Source organism: Pteropus alecto, unplaced genomic scaffold (genome assembly GCF_000325575.1).
Source record: "Pteropus alecto unplaced genomic scaffold, ASM32557v1 scaffold195, whole genome shotgun sequence".
Lineage (NCBI taxonomy): Eukaryota > Metazoa > Chordata > Mammalia > Chiroptera > Pteropodidae > Pteropus > Pteropus alecto.
The window spans coordinates 7260767-7268178 of record NW_006438073.1 but is presented as its reverse complement, the minus strand read 5'-3'; the positions used below and the strand labels follow the sequence as shown (position 1 = coordinate 7268178).

The following is a 7412-nucleotide window of genomic DNA, read 5'->3' as shown; positions in this document are numbered from 1 at the left end:
CCGCCACTGCCGCCATCACCGCCACTGCCACCGCCACCGCCGCCACCCCGCCACTATCACCACCACTGCCGCCGCCACGGCCACTGCCACCATCACCGCCGCCATCACCGCCACTGCCACCACAACTTGGTCCTTTCTCCCTTCCCCCTCAGCATCGCTGTCACTACCCACCCAAGCCCCATTCCACCAAGTCAAGATGTCAAGTAAGCAGTCTGGAGTGCAGAAGAGATTCCAGGCAGAAGATACAAATTCTAAAGTCAACAGAGGGAGCCAGGAGAGGGGTATATATGTAATACACAAGAAGAGCTTAACCTATCAGAAACGACAGGCAATATCTGCATTATAACTGAATGCTGGCTAATAAATGTAAAGGGAATGACAGAATTAGAAAAATAACAATTTCGCAAACACTGTATTACAGTAATAATGGATTTGAGAAGAGTCACTGACCAAAGCTAAAACCATCAAGGCAAAATTTTGCTGGGAACAGGATATTCGCAAAATTTTGCTGGGAACAGGATATTCACAAAATTTCAAAGTATCCCCTTAGTTATTAATTTAAAGGTGTTTGGAAAAGTAACTCTACAGTGAAAAAAAGATTGACGCCATTTTAACCAAACGATCAAAGTTAACATCAGAAATGAGACAAACTAACGTCATATAACTGCTAATGTGGTGTGCTGAGGACACACCACCACTTTTTAAAAACATTCTTGCCAAGAACTCATAGCCTGTATCTAACCGGGAGGAAGTAAGACAACCCCAAATCATGAAAGGCAATGAAGAGCTGAGGAACTGTTCCAAATCGGAGCCTGTGAGACACAAGTGCAGTGTATGATCTGGACAGGATTCTGGGACAGAAGTATTTTACACAGACACACACACACACACCCTAAGGCAATGCTCGTCATTCAGGGCAATTACATTCTCTAGAGTCACTGCAAACATAAAGTAGAGACCGCTAACCCACAATTCCTGAGTAAACAGGGTTATGCTCCTATGGGCCTCTGGTCACATTTTCATCAACCAGTCGCTATACGACCCTGTTTTGTGCGTCTGTGTATTAAAGCCTCTGTATTTAACACATACTGTTGATTCGTCGACGCTGACCTCGCGGCCAGCAGCGCTGTGACTCCTTCCTGAATGAAGCTCCTGTGACACGGGCGCGGTCGACGTAAGGCAGCGTCCTTGCACTCAGACGCACTAGAGAGCACTCCATCTCTGCGCCAGGGGCCATTTTTAACACCAAAATCACCCGCGAAAACATAAATACGTGAAAAACACAGCACAAGAGACAATGAAAAGAACTCTTGATCACGGTGTCAGAACCGAAACGAGGAAACTGGCGTCATCTTATCCACCGGCAGCTGGGAACAAGAGCGCTCGGTGATTCACTTTGCTGCGCTGCGCATGACCAAAAATGACCGAAAGTTCCATGTATGTTACTCTTGGAATTACTAACAAACTTCAACAAGCAGATGAATTTGCAAATATGAAATGTGCAAATGATGGGCATTAACTGTAACTGTATGTATCTACATACATATAAATAAACAGAACATACGAATATATAAAATGTTAAAATGGCAAATCGAAGTAAAGAAGATACAGGAATTGATTGTAGTACTCTTACAACTTTTCTGTAGATATACTTTATTTTTTTCAAAATAATTTAAAAATACAAAAGTAGGAGTCTGGGGTAGCAATATGGCTGGCAATACAAAGTGAACATCAATATCCAAATAGATATATATTAAACAGATTTAACCTTAGTAATCAAAAATATGCAAATTAACAGGGTATTTTGATCTCCCTAAAAAAATGGTATCTCTAATTTTAGAGAAGATTCAAATACACACATTTTCATTATCTGCTGAAGGGGTTTATCATTTTAAAGAGTGGCTTTATGTAGTAATTTTGTTAACAGATTTTCAGCTGACCATTACACTTCCATAAATTTATCTTAATCACGATATGTATGGATGTTCTTCATATTTTCATAGTAAAAGCAATTTAAAAAGTATATACGAGTTTTTATGGTCATAGACAAATATAATCTTAAGTAAAATAAATCAGGTCACAAAAATATTGTCTCAAAATATGTATAAACATAGAAATAACACTTCTAAATAGGGAAGATTATGATTTTTTAAAAATAGCAGTACTGTCTAATTTTTCTACACTAAACATAAAAGGCTTTCACAAGTAAGAAAAAAATTACTTCTTTCAAAGTTGTGAGGCCTTTTAAACTTAAGCATTTCATAGCACTCTGTGGCTCTATCTCCATGACCCTACCACACATCTTCAGGCGTCCTTATGTTTCCAATTACTCACTTGTTTCTTATTATTTAACAACCTCTTAATGTGAGTGAACACAGCTATTAGTCAAAAATTAATCTTATTAGTTACAAAGCTGAAATTATACAAAACTTTCTTCACAGCAGATTCTTAAAAATAATTTTCTTATGAGAAGTGATTAGTCCTCTATATTTAGAATACTTTACAGGTATTTGAATTTGGCCAAAACTTTATGTTAAAAAACTTAAGACTTTTTTAAAACATTCCTAACTATCTACCATAATTTTCATTACTCTTTTCTAAGTATCAAATAATTCACAAAATGAATCATTTCAATAATGTGATATTCATGGTTTGAATTTTTTTGGACCCACAAGGTGTCATATCACCTTAGCCCTATGATAATCTGTGACTTTAAAAAAATTATGAATTACACATGCCTTTAAAAGCAAGAGTTAACAATTATATACATGATTTAAAATAAAAATTAACATGTTTTAAAATAAAGAGCAACAATATAATTTCTTTAAATAGTGCTCTTTCATAACTGAGGGAGTAAAAAGAAAAATAAACTACAATTATGAAACGGCCTACAAATTTGTCATTAATATGACTGAAAAGACTGTTGCAATTGAAGTTTCTTGTTAAAAAATTTTTGAAAGTCAACTGATGCAGCATTATGATGTCCAGATAAGCAACATTACACTACTAATTCTGTCAAGAGAGCTGAACCCTCTCAAAAGAAAATCTGTTATGTACAACACAACTACGAGGTGCTCAAATATTCCTCCACTACACTGACTGCAATCCAATCAAGACTTAATTTTAAAAGGCTCATTAACAGCATCTAGTGATAAAATGGACTCCTTTTTCGCTGAAACTCATGTCTCATTTCATTAGACACGGACAATTAACTCATCTTGGTATTAGATCTATGGCAGAGTAATTAGCTTAAGTTTTACAGGTTACTTAAAGTTACTAAAGAAAACAGAGGTTTATTTTCACTGGATCTACCCTTTTCCCCCCTCAAAGAGTATCCCGCTAATTTTAATAAGTGTGCTTTAAAATAAATAGTAGAATTTCTATTTCGAATCCTTCCGACCGTCCTGAACAACAAATGTGGGCAAAGTCACAAAGCCGCGACCTGCTCCGCACAAGCGTGCGGAGACACTGCCCAAGCTGACAGAAACATTGGCTTTGACTGTGCCCTTGACACCTCTTCACCTTAAAATTAGGCTGAGCCACTGAGTCCACGATGAACATGTAGCCAGGAGATCAGGAAAGTCAAAAGTCTAGACTGAATTTCATTTTAAAAGCACATCACAAAATTTGGAGGTGAGAAGCGTGAACAAGAGTGGGGAGGAAGGGGCTCCGTGGAGCTGGTTCCCCGGGCTGGCGGGCAGACCAGCGCTGAAGTGCGCCTGCCTGCAAGCCCAGCAGTCAAGAGTGTCCAAGAAACGCACAGAGCTCCAGCCGGACAATTCTGTCTGCTGACATGAAACATTTAAATAGGATTAAATCTGTTTCCTTTTAAAAATTCCATTTCTCTGATAATTTTATTAGATTTTACAAAAGGGTTGGTCTATGATGGACTAAATTTTTGTTGTAATGGCTTTTATTGCAGATCATTTAAAAAGCACTGATTTAAACTCTTCCAGAAAGGTAGACCTTCCTTTCTTTTTAAAAGAATTCAATGTCATGCCCCATTACATTTTTAAAAATCTAAAGTTACTTGGGAATTAGTTTACAGCTAGAGCAGGATGCCTTTAAAACATAAGGCCTGTCAAAGGCTCTAAGGTTTTAGAGAACATATTTGTTTTGAATTCAAAGCAGAATTAAGATCAAAGGTCTTAAGTTTCAAAGATACAGATTTTATCTCACCACAGGAAGAACTTTCCAAGCAAAGCTAAGACTTGGTCATTTTTTGTGGCCTTTGGTCTCTCCCCCTTCTGCCCATTCCTTCTTTCTACTGTGAAAGCTATCTTTTTAAAACAATTAATATATAATTTCTTATCTTAAAAACATAAAAGTGCCAAAGCACTGCTTTCAGAAAAAAAAAAAAAAAATTTGAACAGAGTATTCGAGGCCCTGTATTCTCAGACCTAGCCTTGTCTTAAGTACCTAAGCTCTTCCCCCAGCATACCTCATGATGGCCCCTACAGTCCTCCGGGCATCGGCATGAAGACATACACTGGCTGATCCTATTTCTAATGTCCATTCACCTGTCTTGTAAATTTCTATTCCAGGCCAATCCTCTCCAGCCTTCCTGAAAATCCTCAACATTCAACAGAACTCATCACTTCCTAGACTTTCCACGGCAAAATGTATAACATCTGTTGTAGCATTCACCACATTGTGTATTAATTTATATTGTCAATAAATCAATCGCCCAGGGGTGAAAGCTCCTTGAGGGCAAAAAGATCATAGGCATTCAAAACAATATCTGCTGCCTGAGAAGGTATTAAATTAACTATGACAGGAGGTAACAAAAACCGAGTAACAATGATTTGCAGCACAGGTACTAAAATATCACACAATTAAATGTCGCGAGGATGGTTAAGAAGGTTTCTCCCAAACCAGATTATATACTACTATAATTTTCATAATTACTCTCCAAAAGAGCAACTGATCTGTTTTCATGAATAATGCTATTCAATAAGATTCATGGAAATATGTCATTTATACAATTAACACTTTAAGAGAGAATCTGTAAAAGTGCCTACTCTTCAATGCATCAAGTCACAGGTACCAATGGCGGGGGAGGAAGGTACGGAGGGTAAGGCTGGGGTACGGAGAGAAAAAAGTATTCCCACAGGGCACAGCCTTTCTCAGCTAGGGATTCCACAAGAGAATCAAGCCTTAATGCCCAGCCCAAGGCATAGATTATATATAATGAAGTCCTTTCCTGCACATCTATAATGCAATAACTCATCATGAACCACTCTTAGTAAAACCGAAAAAGTGGTCCACGTGAGGAACCCCAGCTGAAACAAAGCTGTGTAAACTAATAGAAAATCACAGTACTTTTCCTCTTGAAAATATTTTAAATAGTAATTAGTTTCTTAGGCCCAACCAGAAATTCAATTGAGTACCTTAAGCCCAGTTATAATAATACCAATTCAACCATGTCTAACTATTATTTATAAAAGGGCTTGATGGGAAAATAAGAAATATATGGCAAACAAATGACTAACTGGGAAACCAGAGATCTTTACATTCTTCACAAGAGCAATGACCTTTCAAAACACACGCACACACCACAAATATATACTTATGGAACACCTTCTCTCTTTATTTTTTATGCCTACAGCACCTGGTCTTCCTAGGTGGTCTCTCGTCCAAGTACTAACCAGGCCCAACCCTGCTTAGCTTCCGAGATCAGACGGGATCGGGCACGTTCAGGATGGCATGGCCATAGACTGGAATACCTTCTTTAAAAGTGCCTTCATAAAAAATAAAAGTTCAAATATGTTGGTGAATCTGTTGAGAAACTGGTACTCTGACACATTACTCACAGTAACACAAAGTTAGAATCCCTAGAAAGAGAAATTTAGCACCAGCTAGCAAGATTACGCACTGCAATACCACTTCCAGAACTCGAACTGAACGGTAAACGAGCACGCGCACGTGAAGATGTAAAGTCATCCACGCAGCGCTCCGTGTTTGACAACAGAAGCCTCGAATCAATGCAGATGGCCATGAGTATAAGGGAAGTGTGGGGACCGTTTATGTCATATCCACACAGCAAATGTGGCAAAGTCAGTAACAGGGATGAAGACTGTGTCTATCTACTCCCATGAAGTGATCTCGACGATGTATCATTAAGTAAAAAAAAATATGTGTGCGTATGTGTATGTATATATAAATAAAGCAAGGTGTAGAAAAATGTAAATTATGTAACGATCTACAAAAGGAGCGAGAAATGACACACATACACGACACATAACTGTCATACGTATGTAACTTTTTATGTCAAAAAAAAAAATGAAAGGATAAACCAAAAACTAAATTAAAAAACTTAAATGGCAAGGGGGAAAACAGACAAAGGAACCAGGGATAAAAGCCAGATTTCTCTGAAAATTTCCTACTTTGTACATTTGACTTTGGAACCATGTGAATATTTTTACAAGTAACAGGAAATAATTTAACCAATTCTTAAAACTAGAAATCCAATTGAGACAAATGAGCTTGAATATGGATCCATATGAAGACGTAACTGTTATACACTATAAAACTATTGTTTTAAAAGATAGTGATTTGTATCTCAAGTGAACTAAAAACAACAAAATTGAACAAAGATTGTTTTCACCGACAGTATTCTTGGCTGTAGTGTTTGTATTGTTATCCTGCCATGTTTTGTATATTTTGGAGCAGAGGTCCCCAAGCCCCTGGGCTGCGGACCGGTACTAGTCTGTGGCCTGTTAGGAACCAGGCCACACAGCAGGAGGTGAGCTGAAGGCTAGTGAATGAAGCATCATCTGTATTTGCAGCCGCTCCCCAGTGCTAACATCACCTCCTCAACTCTACCTCAGATCACCAGGCATTAGCTTCTTATAGGAGTATCTATAAGGCACTTGCCAAAAAGGTTCGGGGCTATTTTAGAATAAAGTAAATGAATCATTTATTTTTATGTCCTTAGGAACCAGAATTTTCAATGGGAAAGAAAGAAAATACAAATACAAGATCGATTTAAATGAAACACTAGTCTTGATTTTGAGTAAGAAGGAACTTGTAAAAATATATCTATGTGCCTGGGTGTGAGTATGTGTGTGTGTGTATCTCTTAGCTCTGTGTTGATAAAATCTACAAATAATAAGCATTTCTGGAGGACAGAAAGCAGCCTCTAAATACTATTTTTCACCAACAGTAACCAGGTTCTCTTAAGGAAATGGCTGATTCCAAGTCTGGGGAAGAAATTTTACAAGATGAGCCTTGACTATCATATCACATCAGAAAATAAAGCTTCTGGCCCCAACTACTGGGATTATGTCAAAAGGATTTAGAGGTGAACTTGAAGAGACTCCCACAGGCCAAACAACATAATCATTAGTTATAAACACTAACTGCAAAGAGCTGAAACACATCAAAACTGTTTAAATGCACTCATGATGATA

The 7412-nt window shown here is 37.8% G+C and overlaps 1 protein-coding gene and 1 non-coding gene across 2 annotated transcripts in view; both read right to left on the bottom strand.

Moving 5' to 3' along the window:
* QKI (QKI, KH domain containing RNA binding) overlaps positions 1 to 7412 on the bottom strand; it is a 106027-nt gene that overhangs the window by 68565 nt on the left and 30050 nt on the right. The gene's annotated exons all lie outside the window — the stretch shown is intronic.
* Positions 5600 to 5718, bottom strand: LOC112482362. Its single transcript, XR_003047284.1, has one exon. It is a non-coding gene; the product is annotated as a 5S ribosomal RNA (ribosomal RNA).